This window comes from Macaca nemestrina, chromosome 5 (genome assembly GCF_043159975.1).
Source record: "Macaca nemestrina isolate mMacNem1 chromosome 5, mMacNem.hap1, whole genome shotgun sequence".
Classification (NCBI taxonomy): Eukaryota; Metazoa; Chordata; class Mammalia; order Primates; family Cercopithecidae; genus Macaca; species Macaca nemestrina.
This window is the reverse complement of record NC_092129.1, coordinates 55,353,616-55,368,436: the sequence shown is the minus strand read 5'-3', so window position 1 is coordinate 55,368,436 and position 14,821 is coordinate 55,353,616.

The window sequence follows — 14,821 nt, the reverse complement described above, 5'->3', positions numbered from 1 at the left end:
TTTCCAGATTTCATCTGAGGATATTTCCTTTTTCACCACAGCCCTCTATGGGCTTCCAAATATCACTTTCCCAATTCCACAAGAACTGTCTTAGCGAAAGGCTTCTTGAGGGGAAAGCTGTAACTCTGTGAGATTATTTCACAGAATACAAAGAAGTTTCTCAGAAAGCTTCTTTGTCTTTGTTATCGGAGGATATTTCCTTTGGCCCTATAGTCTTCAAAGGGATCCGAAATATCTGTTCTCAGATTCCACAGAAATAAGGCTAGCAAAGAGATCCACGAAATACAGATGTAACTCTGTGAGATGAATTAACAGAACACTAAGCAGTTTCTCAGAAAGCTTCTTTCCAGATTTCATCTGAGGATATTTCCTTTTTCACCATAGCCCTCTATGGGCTTCCAAATATCACTTTGCCAATTCCACAAGAACTGTCTTAGCGAAAGGCTTCTTGAGGGGAAAGCTGTAACTCTGTGAGATGATTTCACAGAACACAAAGAAGTTTCTCAGAAAGCTTCTTTCTCTTTGTTATCGGAGCATATTTCCTTTGGCCCTATAGTCTTCAAAGGGATCCGAAATATCTGTTCTCAGATTACACAGAAATAAGGCTAGCAAAGAGATCCACGAAATACAGATGTAACTCTGTGAGATGAATTAACAGGACACTAAGCAGTTTCTCAGAAAGCTTCTTTCCAGATTTCATCTGAGGATATTTAATTTTTCACCATAGCCCTCTATGGGCTTCCAAATATCACTTTGCCAATTCCACAAGAACTGTCTTAGCGAAAGGCTTCTTGAGGGGAAAGCTGTAACTCTGTGAGATGATTTCACAGAACACAAAGAAGTTTCTCAGAAAGTTTCTTTCTCTTTGTTATCGGAGGATATTTCCTTTGGCCCTATAGTCTTCAAAGGGATCCGAAATATCTGTTCTCAGATTCCACAGAAATAAGGCTAGCAAAGAGATCCACGAAATACAGATGTAACTCTCTGAGATGAATTAACAGAACACTAAGCAGTTTCACAGAAAGCTTCTTTCCAGATTTCATCTGAGGATATTTCCTTTTTCACCATAGCCCTCTATGACTTCCAAATATCACTTTGCCAATTCCACAAGAACTGTCTTAGCGAAAGGCTTCTTGAGGGGAAAGCTGTAACTCTGTGAGATGATTTCAAAGAACACAAAGAAGTTTCTCAGAAAGCTTCTTTCTCTTTGTTATCGGAGGATATTTCCTTTGGCCCTATAGTCTTCAAAGGGATCCGAAATATCTGTTCTCAGATTCCACAGAAATAAGGCTAGCAAAGAGATCCACGAAATACAGATGTAACTCTGTGAGATGAATTAACAGGACACTAAGCAGTTTCTAAGAAAGCTTCTTTCCAGATTTCATCTGAGGATATTTCCTTTTTCACCATAGCCCTCTATGGGCTTCCAAATATCACTTTGCCAATTCCACAAGAACTGTCTTAGCGAAAGGCTTCTTGAGGGGAAAGCTGTAACTCTGTGAGATGATTTCACAGAACACAAAGAAGTTTCTCAGAAAGCTTCTTTCTCTTTGTTATCGGAGGATATTTCCTTTGGCCCTATAGTCTTCAAAGGGATCCGAAATATCTGTTCTCAGATTCCACAGAAATAAGGCTAGCAAAGAGATCCACGAAATACAGATGTAACTCTGTGAGATGAATTAACAGGACACTAAGCAGTTTCTCAGAAAGCTTCTTTCCAGATTTCATCTGAGGGTATTTCCTTTTACACCATAGCCCTCTATGGGCTTCCAAATATCACTTTGCCAATTCCACAAGAACTGTCTTAGCGAAAGGCTTCTTGAGGGGAAAGCTGTAAATCTGTGAGATGATTTCACAGAACACAAAGAAGTATCTCAGAAAGCTTCTTTCTCTTTGTTATCGGAGGATATTTCCTTTGGCCCTATAGACTTCAAAGGGATCCAAAATATCTGTTCTCAGATTCCACAGAAATAAGGCTAGCAAAGAGATCCACGAAATACAGATGTAACTCTGTGAGATGAATTAACAGAACATTAAGCAGTTTCTCAGAAAGCTTCTTTCCAGATTTCATCTGAGGATATTTCCTTTTTCACCATAGCCCTCTAAGGCTTCCAAATATAACTTTCCCAATTCCACAAGAACTGTCTTAGCGAAAGGCTTCTTGAGGGGAAAGCTGTAACTCTGTGAGATGATTTCACAGAACACAAAGAAGTTTCTCAGAAAGCTTCTTTGTCTTCGTTATCGGAGGATATTTCCTTTGGCCCTATAGTCTTCAAAGGGATCCGAAATATCTGTTCTCAGATTCCACAGAAATAAGGCTAGCAAAGAGATCCACGAAATACAGATGTAACTCTGTGAGATGAATTAACAGAACACTAAGCAGTTTCTCAGAAAGCTTCTTTCCAGATTTCATCTGAGGATATTTCCTTTTTCACCATAGCCCTCTATGGTCTTCCAAATATCACTTTGCCAATTCCACAAGAACTGTCTTAGCGAAAGGCTTCTTGAGGGGAAAGCTGTAACTCTGTGAGATGATTTCACAGAACACAAAGAAGTTTCTCAGAAAGCTTCTTTCTCTTTGTTATCGGAGGATATTTCCTTTGGCCCTATAGTCTTCAAAGGGATCCGAAATATCTGTTCTCAGATTCCACAGAAATAAGGGCAGCAAAGAGATCCACGAAATACAGATGTAACTCTGTGAGATGAATTAACAGGACACTAAGCAGTTTCTAAGAAAGCTTCTTTCCAGATTTCATCTGAGGATATTTCCTTTTTCACCATAGCCCTCTAAGGGCTTCCAAATATCACTTTGCCAATTCCACAAGAACTGTCTTAGCGAAAGGCTTCTTGAGGGGAAAGCTGTAACTCTGTGAGATGATTTCACAGAACACAAAGAAGTTTCTCAGAAAGCTTCTTTCTCTTTGTTATCGGAGGATTTCCTTTGGCCCTATAGACTTCAAAGGGATCCGAAATATCTGTTCTCAGATTCCACAGAAATAAGGCTAGCAAAGAGATTCACGAAATACAGATGTAAATCTGTGAGATGAATTAACAGAACACTAAGCAGTTTCACAGAAAGCTTCTTTCCAGATTTCATCTGAGGATATTTCCTTTTTCACCATAGCCCTCTTTGGGCTTCCAAATATCACTTTGCCAATTCCACAAGAACTGTCTTAGCGAAAGGCTTCTTGAGGGTAAAGCTGTAACTCTGTGAGATGATTTCACAGAACACAAAGAAGTTTCTCAGAAAGCTTCTTTCTCTTTGTTATCGGAGGATATTTCCTTTGGCCCTATAGTCTTCAAAGGGATCCGAAATATCTGTTCTCAGATTCCACAGAAATAAGGCTAGCAAAGAGATCCACGAAATACAGATGTAAGTCTGTGAGATGAATTAACAGAACACTAAGCAGTTTCTCAGAAAGCTTCTTTCCAGATTTCATCTGAGGATATTTCCTTTTTCACCAAAGCCTTCTATGGGCTTCCAAATATCACTTTGCCAATTCCACAAGAACTGTCTTAGCGAAAGGCTTCTTGAGGGGAAAGCTGTAACTCTGTGAGATGATTTCACAGAACACAAAGAAGTTTCTCAGAAAGCTTCTTTCTCTTTGTTATCGGAGGATATTTCCTTTGGCCCTATAGTCTTCAAAGGGATCCGAAATATCTGTTCTCAGATTCTACAGAAATAAGGTTAGCAAAGAGATCCACGAAATACAGATGTAAGTCTGTGAGATGAATTAACAGAACACTAAGCAGTTTCTCAGAAAGCTTCTTTCCAGATTTCATCTGAGGATATTTCCTTTTTCACCATAACCCACTATGGGCTTCCAAATATAACTTTGCCAATTCCACAAGAACTGTCTTAGCGAAAGGCTTCTTGAGGGGAAAGCTGTAACTCTGTGAGATGATTTCAGAGAACACAAAGAAGTTTCTCAGAAAGCTTCTTTCTCTTTGTTATCGGAGGATATTTCCTTTGGCCCTATAGTCTTCAAAGGGATCCGAAATATCTGTTCTCAGATTCCACAGAAATAAGGATAGCAAAGAGATCCACGAAATACAGATGTAACTCTGTGAGATGAATTAACAGAACACTAAGCAGTTTCTCAGAAAGCTTCTTTCCAGATTTCATCTGAGGATATTTCCTTTTTCACCATAGCCCTCTATGGGCTTCCAAATATCCCTTTGCCAATTCCACAAGAACTGTCTTAGCGAAAGTCTTCTTGAGGGGAAAGCTGTAACTCTGTGAGATGATTTCACAGAACACAAAGAAGTTTCTCAGAAAGCTTCTTTCTCTTTGTTATCGGAAGATATTTCCTTTGGCCCTATAGACTTCAAAGGGATCCGAAATATCTGTTCTCAGATTCCAGAGAAATAAGGCTAGCAAAGAGATCCACGAAATACAGATGTAAGTCTGTGAGATGAATTAACAGAACACTAAGCAGTTTCTCAGAAAGCTTCTTTCCAGATTTCATCTGAGGATATTTCCTTTTACACCATAGCCCTCTATGGGCTTCCAAATATCACTTTGCCAATTCCACAAGAACTGTCTTAGAGAAAGGCTTCTTGAGGGAAAAGCTGTAACTCTGTGAGATGATTTCACAGAACACAAAGAAGTTTCTCACAAATCTTGTTTGTCTTTGTTATCGGAGGATATTTCCTTTGGCCCTATAGTCTTCAAAGGGATCCGAAATATCTGTTCTCAGATTCCACAGAAATAAGGCTAGCAAAGAGATCCACGAAATACAGATGTAACTCTGTGAGATGAATTAACAGGACACTAAGCAGTTTCTCAAAAAGCTTCTTTCCAGATTTCATCTGAGGATATTTCCTTTTTCACCATAGCCCTCTATGGGCTTCCAAATATCACTTTGCCAATTCCACAAGAACTGTCTTAGCGAAAGGCTTCTTGAGGGGAAAGCTGTAACTCTGTGAGATGATTTCCCAGAACACAAAGAAGTTTCTCAGAAAGCTTCTTTCTCTTTGTTATCGGAGGATATTTCCTTTGGCCCTATAGTCTTCAAAGGGATCCGAAATATCTGTTCTCAGATTCCACAGAAATAAGGCTAGCAAAGAGATGCACGAAATACAGATGTAACTCTGTGAGATGAATTAACAGAACACTAAGCAGTTTCTCAGAAAGCTTCTTTCCAGATTTCATCTGAGGATATTTCCTTTTTCACCATAGCCCTCTATGGCTTCCAAATATAACTTTGCCAATTCCACAAGAACTGTCTTAGAGAAAGGCTTCTTGAGGGCAAAGCTGTAACTCTGTGAGTTGATTTCACAGAACACAAAGAAGTTTCTCAGAAAGCTTCTTTCTCTTTGTTATCGGAGGATATTTCCTTTATCCCTATAGTCTTCAAAGGGATCCGAAATATCTGTTCTCAGATTCCACAGAAATAAGGCTAGCAAAGAGATCCACGAAATACAGATGTAACACTGTGAGATGAATTAACAGGACACTAAGCAGTTTCACAGAAAGCTTCTTTCCAGATTTCATCTGAGGATATTTCCTTTTTCACCATAGCCCTCTTTGGGCTTCCAAATATCACTTTGCCAATTCCACAAGAACTGTCTTAGCGAAAGGCTTCTTGAGGGTAAAGCTGTAACTCTGTGAGATGATTTCACAGAACACAAAGAAGTTTCTCAGAAAGCTTCTTTCTCTTTGTTATCGGAGGATATTTCCTTTGGCCCTATAGTCTTCAAAGGGATCCGAAATATCTGTTCTCAGATTCCACAGAAATAAGGCTAGCAAAGAGATCCACGAAATACAGATGTAAGTCTGTGAGATGAATTAACAGAACACTAAGCAGTTTCTCAGAAAGCTTCTTTCCAGATTTCATCTGAGGATATTTCCTTTTTCACCAAAGCCTTCTATGGGCTTCCAAATATCACTTTGCCAATTCCACAAGAACTGTCTTAGCGAAAGGCTTCTTGAGGGGAAAGCTGTAACTCTGTGAGATGATTTCACAGAACACAAAGAAGTTTCTCAGAAAGCTTCTTTCTCTTTGTTATCGGAGGATATTTCCTTTGGCCCTATAGTCTTCAAAGGGATCCGAAATATCTGTTCTCAGATTCTACAGAAATAAGGTTAGCAAAGAGATCCACGAAATACAGATGTAAGTCTGTGAGATGAATTAACAGAACACTAAGCAGTTTCTCAGAAAGCTTCTTTCCAGATTTCATCTGAGGATATTTCCTTTTTCACCATAACCCACTATGGGCTTCCAAATATAACTTTGCCAATTCCACAAGAACTGTCTTAGCGAAAGGCTTCTTGAGGGGAAAGCTGTAACTCTGTGAGATGATTTCAGAGAACACAAAGAAGTTTCTCAGAAAGCTTCTTTCTCTTTGTTATCGGAGGATATTTCCTTTGGCCCTATAGTCTTCAAAGGGATCCGAAATATCTGTTCTCAGATTCCACAGAAATAAGGATAGCAAAGAGATCCACGAAATACAGATGTAACTCTGTGAGATGAATTAACAGAACACTAAGCAGTTTCTCAGAAAGCTTCTTTCCAGATTTCATCTGAGGATATTTCCTTTTTCACCATAGCCCTCTATGGGCTTCCAAATATCCCTTTGCCAATTCCACAAGAACTGTCTTAGCGAAAGTCTTCTTGAGGGGAAAGCTGTAACTCTGTGAGATGATTTCACAGAACACAAAGAAGTTTCTCAGAAAGCTTCTTTCTCTTTGTTATCGGAAGATATTTCCTTTGGCCCTATAGACTTCAAAGGGATCCGAAATATCTGTTCTCAGATTCCAGAGAAATAAGGCTAGCAAAGAGATCCACGAAATACAGATGTAAGTCTGTGAGATGAATTAACAGAACACTAAGCAGTTTCTCAGAAAGCTTCTTTCCAGATTTCATCTGAGGATATTTCCTTTTACACCATAGCCCTCTATGGGCTTCCAAATATCACTTTGCCAATTCCACAAGAACTGTCTTAGCGAAAGGCTTCTTGAGGGGAAAGCTGTAACTCTGTGAGATGATTTCACAGAACACAAAGAAGTTTCTCACAAATCTTGTTTGTCTTTGTTATCGGAGGATATTTCCTTTGGCCCTATAGTCTTCAAAGGGATCCGAAATATCTGTTCTCAGATTCCACAGAAATAAGGCTAGCAAAGAGATCCACGAAATACAGATGTAACTCTGTGAGATGAATTAACAGGACACTAAGCAGTTTCTCAAAAAGCTTCTTTCCAGATTTCATCTGAGGATATTTCCTTTTTCACCATAGCCCTCTATGGGCTTCCAAATATCACTTTGCCAATTCCACAAGAACTGTCTTAGCGAAAGGCTTCTTGAGGGGAAAGCTGTAACTCTGTGAGATGATTTCCCAGAACACAAAGAAGTTTCTCAGAAAGCTTCTTTCTCTTTGTTATCGGAGGATATTTCCTTTGGCCCTATAGTCTTCAAAGGGATCCGAAATATCTGTTCTCAGATTCCACAGAAATAAGGCTAGCAAAGAGATGCACGAAATACAGATGTAACTCTGTGAGATGAATTAACAGAACACTAAGCAGTTTCTCAGAAAGCTTCTTTCCAGATTTCATCTGAGGATATTTCCTTTTTCACCATAGCCCTCTATGGCTTCCAAATATAACTTTGCCAATTCCACAAGAACTGTCTTAGAGAAAGGCTTCTTGAGGGCAAAGCTGTAACTCTGTGAGTTGATTTCACAGAACACAAAGAAGTTTCTCAGAAAGCTTCTTTCTCTTTGTTATCGGAGGATATTTCCTTTATCCCTATAGTCTTCAAAGGGATCCGAAATATCTGTTCTCAGATTCCACAGAAATAAGGCTAGCAAAGAGATCCACGAAATACAGATGTAACACTGTGAGATGAATTAACAGGACACTAAGCAGTTTCTCAGAAAGCTTCTTTCCAGATTTCATCTGAGGATATTTCCTTTTACACCATAGCCCTCTATGGGCTTCCAAATATCACTTTGCCAATTCCACAAGAACTGTCTTAGCGAAAGGCTTCTTGAGGGGAAAGCTGTAACTCTGTGAGATGATTTCACAGAACACAAAGAAGTTTCTCAGAAAGCTTCCTTCTCTTTGTTATCGGAGGATATTTCCTTTGGCCCTATAGTCTTCAAAGGGATCCGAAATATCTGTTCTCAGATTCCACAGAAATAAGGCGAGCAATGAGATCCACGAAATACAGATGTAACTCTGTGAGATGAATTAACAGAACACTAAGCAGTTTCACAGAAAGCTTCTTTCCAGATTTCATCTGAGGATATTTCCTTTTTCACCATAGCCTTCTATGGGCTTCCAAATATCACTTTGCCAATTCCACAAGAACTGTCTTAGCGAAAGGCTTCTTGAGGGGAAAGCTGTAACTCTGTGAGATGATTTCACAGAACACAAAGAAGTTTCTCAGAAAGCTTCTTTGTCTTCGTTATCGGAGGATATTTCCTTTGGCCCTATAGTCTTCAAAGGGATCCGAAATATCTGTTCTCAGATTCCACAGAAATAAGGCTAGCAAAGAGATCCACGAAATACAGATGTAACTCTGTGAGATGAATTAACAGGACACTAAGCAGTTTCTCAGAAAGCTTCTTTCCAGATTTCATCTGAGGGTATTTCCTTTTACACCATAGCCCTCTATGGGCTTCCAAATATCACTTTGCCAATTCCACAAGAACTGTCTTAGCGAAAGGCTTCTTGAGGGGAAAGCTGTAAATCTGTGAGATGATTTCACAGAACACAAAGAAGTATCTCAGAAAGCTTCTTTCTCTTTGTTATCGGAGGATATTTCCTTTGGCCCTATAGACTTCAAAGGGATCCAAAATATCTGTTCTCAGATTCCACAGAAATAAGGCTAGCAAAGAGATCCACGAAATACAGATGTAACTCTGTGAGATGAATTAACAGAACATTAAGCAGTTTCTCAGAAAGCTTCTTTCCAGATTTCATCTGAGGATATTTCCTTTTTCACCATAGCCCTCTAAGGCTTCCAAATATAACTTTCCCAATTCCACAAGAACTGTCTTAGCGAAAGGCTTCTTGAGGGGAAAGCTGTAACTCTGTGAGATGATTTCACAGAACACAAAGAAGTTTCTCAGAAAGCTTCTTTGTCTTCGTTATCGGAGGATATTTCCTTTGGCCCTATAGTCTTCAAAGGGATCCGAAATATCTGTTCTCAGATTCCACAGAAATAAGGCTAGCAAAGAGATCCACGAAATACAGATGTAACTCTGTGAGATGAATTAACAGAACACTAAGCAGTTTCTCAGAAAGCTTCTTTCCAGATTTCATCTGAGGATATTTCCTTTTTCACCATAGCCCTCTATGGTCTTCCAAATATCACTTTGCCAATTCCACAAGAACTGTCTTAGCGAAAGGCTTCTTGAGGGGAAAGCTGTAACTCTGTGAGATGATTTCACAGAACACAAAGAAGTTTCTCAGAAAGCTTCTTTCTCTTTGTTATCGGAGGATATTTCCTTTGGCCCTATAGTCTTCAAAGGGATCCGAAATATCTGTTCTCAGATTCCACAGAAATAAGGGCAGCAAAGAGATCCACGAAATACAGATGTAACTCTGTGAGATGAATTAACAGGACACTAAGCAGTTTCTAAGAAAGCTTCTTTCCAGATTTCATCTGAGGATATTTCCTTTTTCACCATAGCCCTCTAAGGGCTTCCAAATATCACTTTGCCAATTCCACAAGAACTGTCTTAGCGAAAGGCTTCTTGAGGGGAAAGCTGTAACTCTGTGAGATGATTTCACAGAACACAAAGAAGTTTCTCAGAAAGCTTCTTTCTCTTTGTTATCGGAGGATTTCCTTTGGCCCTATAGACTTCAAAGGGATCCGAAATATCTGTTCTCAGATTCCACAGAAATAAGGCTAGCAAAGAGATTCACGAAATACAGATGTAACTCTGTGAGATGAATTAACAGAACACTAAGCAGTTTCACAGAAAGCTTCTTTCCAGATTTCATCTGAGGATATTTCCTTTTTCACCATAGCCCTCTTTGGGCTTCCAAATATCACTTTGCCAATTCCACAAGAACTGTCTTAGCGAAAGGCTTCTTGAGGGTAAAGCTGTAACTCTGTGAGATGATTTCACAGAACACAAAGAAGTTTCTCAGAAAGCTTCTTTCTCTTTGTTATCGGAGGATATTTCCTTTGGCCCTATAGTCTTCAAAGGGATCCGAAATATCTGTTCTCAGATTCCACAGAAATAAGGCTAGCAAAGAGATCCACGAAATACAGATGTAAGTCTGTGAGATGAATTAACAGAACACTAAGCAGTTTCTCAGAAAGCTTCTTTCCAGATTTCATCTGAGGATATTTCCTTTTTCACCAAAGCCTTCTATGGGCTTCCAAATATCACTTTGCCAATTCCACAAGAACTGTCTTAGCGAAAGGCTTCTTGAGGGGAAAGCTGTAACTCTGTGAGATGATTTCACAGAACACAAAGAAGTTTCTCAGAAAGCTTCTTTCTCTTTGTTATCGGAGGATATTTCCTTTGGCCCTATAGTCTTCAAAGGGATCCGAAATATCTGTTCTCAGATTCTACAGAAATAAGGTTAGCAAAGAGATCCACGAAATACAGATGTAAGTCTGTGAGATGAATTAACAGAACACTAAGCAGTTTCTCAGAAAGCTTCTTTCCAGATTTCATCTGAGGATATTTCCTTTTTCACCATAACCCACTATGGGCTTCCAAATATAACTTTGCCAATTCCACAAGAACTGTCTTAGCGAAAGGCTTCTTGAGGGGAAAGCTGTAACTCTGTGAGATGATTTCAGAGAACACAAAGAAGTTTCTCAGAAAGCTTCTTTCTCTTTGTTATCGGAGGATATTTCCTTTGGCCCTATAGTCTTCAAAGGGATCCGAAATATCTGTTCTCAGATTCCACAGAAATAAGGATAGCAAAGAGATCCACGAAATACAGATGTAACTCTGTGAGATGAATTAACAGAACACTAAGCAGTTTCTCAGAAAGCTTCTTTCCAGATTTCATCTGAGGATATTTCCTTTTTCACCATAGCCCTCTATGGGCTTCCAAATATCCCTTTGCCAATTCCACAAGAACTGTCTTAGCGAAAGTCTTCTTGAGGGGAAAGCTGTAACTCTGTGAGATGATTTCACAGAACACAAAGAAGTTTCTCAGAAAGCTTCTTTCTCTTTGTTATCGGAAGATATTTCCTTTGGCCCTATAGACTTCAAAGGGATCCGAAATATCTGTTCTCAGATTCCAGAGAAATAAGGCTAGCAAAGAGATCCACGAAATACAGATGTAAGTCTGTGAGATGAATTAACAGAACACTAAGCAGTTTCTCAGAAAGCTTCTTTCCAGATTTCATCTGAGGATATTTCCTTTTACACCATAGCCCTCTATGGGCTTCCAAATATCACTTTGCCAATTCCACAAGAACTGTCTTAGCGAAAGGCTTCTTGAGGGGAAAGCTGTAACTCTGTGAGATGATTTCACAGAACACAAAGAAGTTTCTCACAAATCTTGTTTGTCTTTGTTATCGGAGGATATTTCCTTTGGCCCTATAGTCTTCAAAGGGATCCGAAATATCTGTTCTCAGATTCCACAGAAATAAGGCTAGCAAAGAGATCCACGAAATACAGATGTAACTCTGTGAGATGAATTAACAGGACACTAAGCAGTTTCTCAAAAAGCTTCTTTCCAGATTTCATCTGAGGATATTTCCTTTTTCACCATAGCCCTCTATGGGCTTCCAAATATCACTTTGCCAATTCCACAAGAACTGTCTTAGCGAAAGGCTTCTTGAGGGGAAAGCTGTAACTCTGTGAGATGATTTCCCAGAACACAAAGAAGTTTCTCAGAAAGCTTCTTTCTCTTTGTTATCGGAGGATATTTCCTTTGGCCCTATAGTCTTCAAAGGGATCCGAAATATCTGTTCTCAGATTCCACAGAAATAAGGCTAGCAAAGAGATGCACGAAATACAGATGTAACTCTGTGAGATGAATTAACAGAACACTAAGCAGTTTCTCAGAAAGCTTCTTTCCAGATTTCATCTGAGGATATTTCCTTTTTCACCATAGCCCTCTATGGCTTCCAAATATAACTTTGCCAATTCCACAAGAACTGTCTTAGAGAAAGGCTTCTTGAGGGCAAAGCTGTAACTCTGTGAGTTGATTTCACAGAACACAAAGAAGTTTCTCAGAAAGCTTCTTTCTCTTTGTTATCGGAGGATATTTCCTTTATCCCTATAGTCTTCAAAGGGATCCGAAATATCTGTTCTCAGATTCCACAGAAATAAGGCTAGCAAAGAGATCCACGAAATACAGATGTAACACTGTGAGATGAATTAACAGGACACTAAGCAGTTTCACAGAAAGCTTCTTTCCAGATTTCATCTGAGGATATTTCCTTTTTCACCATAGCCCTCTTTGGGCTTCCAAATATCACTTTGCCAATTCCACAAGAACTGTCTTAGCGAAAGGCTTCTTGAGGGTAAAGCTGTAACTCTGTGAGATGATTTCACAGAACACAAAGAAGTTTCTCAGAAAGCTTCTTTCTCTTTGTTATCGGAGGATATTTCCTTTGGCCCTATAGTCTTCAAAGGGATCCGAAATATCTGTTCTCAGATTCCACAGAAATAAGGCTAGCAAAGAGATCCACGAAATACAGATGTAAGTCTGTGAGATGAATTAACAGAACACTAAGCAGTTTCTCAGAAAGCTTCTTTCCAGATTTCATCTGAGGATATTTCCTTTTTCACCAAAGCCTTCTATGGGCTTCCAAATATCACTTTGCCAATTCCACAAGAACTGTCTTAGCGAAAGGCTTCTTGAGGGGAAAGCTGTAACTCTGTGAGATGATTTCACAGAACACAAAGAAGTTTCTCAGAAAGCTTCTTTCTCTTTGTTATCGGAGGATATTTCCTTTGGCCCTATAGTCTTCAAAGGGATCCGAAATATCTGTTCTCAGATTCTACAGAAATAAGGTTAGCAAAGAGATCCACGAAATACAGATGTAAGTCTGTGAGATGAATTAACAGAACACTAAGCAGTTTCTCAGAAAGCTTCTTTCCAGATTTCATCTGAGGATATTTCCTTTTTCACCATAACCCACTATGGGCTTCCAAATATAACTTTGCCAATTCCACAAGAACTGTCTTAGCGAAAGGCTTCTTGAGGGGAAAGCTGTAACTCTGTGAGATGATTTCAGAGAACACAAAGAAGTTTCTCAGAAAGCTTCTTTCTCTTTGTTATCGGAGGATATTTCCTTTGGCCCTATAGTCTTCAAAGGGATCCGAAATATCTGTTCTCAGATTCCACAGAAATAAGGATAGCAAAGAGATCCACGAAATACAGATGTAACTCTGTGAGATGAATTAACAGAACACTAAGCAGTTTCTCAGAAAGCTTCTTTCCAGATTTCATCTGAGGATATTTCCTTTTTCACCATAGCCCTCTATGGGCTTCCAAATATCCCTTTGCCAATTCCACAAGAACTGTCTTAGCGAAAGTCTTCTTGAGGGGAAAGCTGTAACTCTGTGAGATGATTTCACAGAACACAAAGAAGTTTCTCAGAAAGCTTCTTTCTCTTTGTTATCGGAAGATATTTCCTTTGGCCCTATAGACTTCAAAGGGATCCGAAATATCTGTTCTCAGATTCCAGAGAAATAAGGCTAGCAAAGAGATCCACGAAATACAGATGTAAGTCTGTGAGATGAATTAACAGAACACTAAGCAGTTTCTCAGAAAGCTTCTTTCCAGATTTCATCTGAGGATATTTCCTTTTACACCATAGCCCTCTATGGGCTTCCAAATATCACTTTGCCAATTCCACAAGAACTGTCTTAGCGAAAGGCTTCTTGAGGGGAAAGCTGTAACTCTGTGAGATGATTTCACAGAACACAAAGAAGTTTCTCACAAATCTTGTTTGTCTTTGTTATCGGAGGATATTTCCTTTGGCCCTATAGTCTTCAAAGGGATCCGAAATATCTGTTCTCAGATTCCACAGAAATAAGGCTAGCAAAGAGATCCACGAAATACAGATGTAACTCTGTGAGATGAATTAACAGGACACTAAGCAGTTTCTCAAAAAGCTTCTTTCCAGATTTCATCTGAGGATATTTCCTTTTTCACCATAGCCCTCTATGGGCTTCCAAATATCACTTTGCCAATTCCACAAGAACTGTCTTAGCGAAAGGCTTCTTGAGGGGAAAGCTGTAACTCTGTGAGATGATTTCCCAGAACACAAAGAAGTTTCTCAGAAAGCTTCTTTCTCTTTGTTATCGGAGGATATTTCCTTTGGCCCTATAGTCTTCAAAGGGATCCGAAATATCTGTTCTCAGATTCCACAGAAATAAGGCTAGCAAAGAGATGCACGAAATACAGATGTAACTCTGTGAGATGAATTAACAGAACACTAAGCAGTTTCTCAGAAAGCTTCTTTCCAGATTTCATCTGAGGATATTTCCTTTTTCACCATAGCCCTCTATGGCTTCCAAATATAACTTTGCCAATTCCACAAGAACTGTCTTAGAGAAAGGCTTCTTGAGGGCAAAGCTGTAACTCTGTGAGTTGATTTCACAGAACACAAAGAAGTTTCTCAGAAAGCTTCTTTCTCTTTGTTATCGGAGGATATTTCCTTTATCCCTATAGTCTTCAAAGGGATCCGAAATATCTGTTCTCAGATTCCACAGAAATAAGGCTAGCAAAGAGATCCACGAAATACAGATGTAACACTGTGAGATGAATTAACAGGACACTAAGCAGTTTCTCAGAAAGCTTCTTTCCAGATTTCATCTGAGGATATTTCCTTTTACACCATAGCCCTCTATGGGCTTCCAAATATCACTTTGCCAATTCCACAAG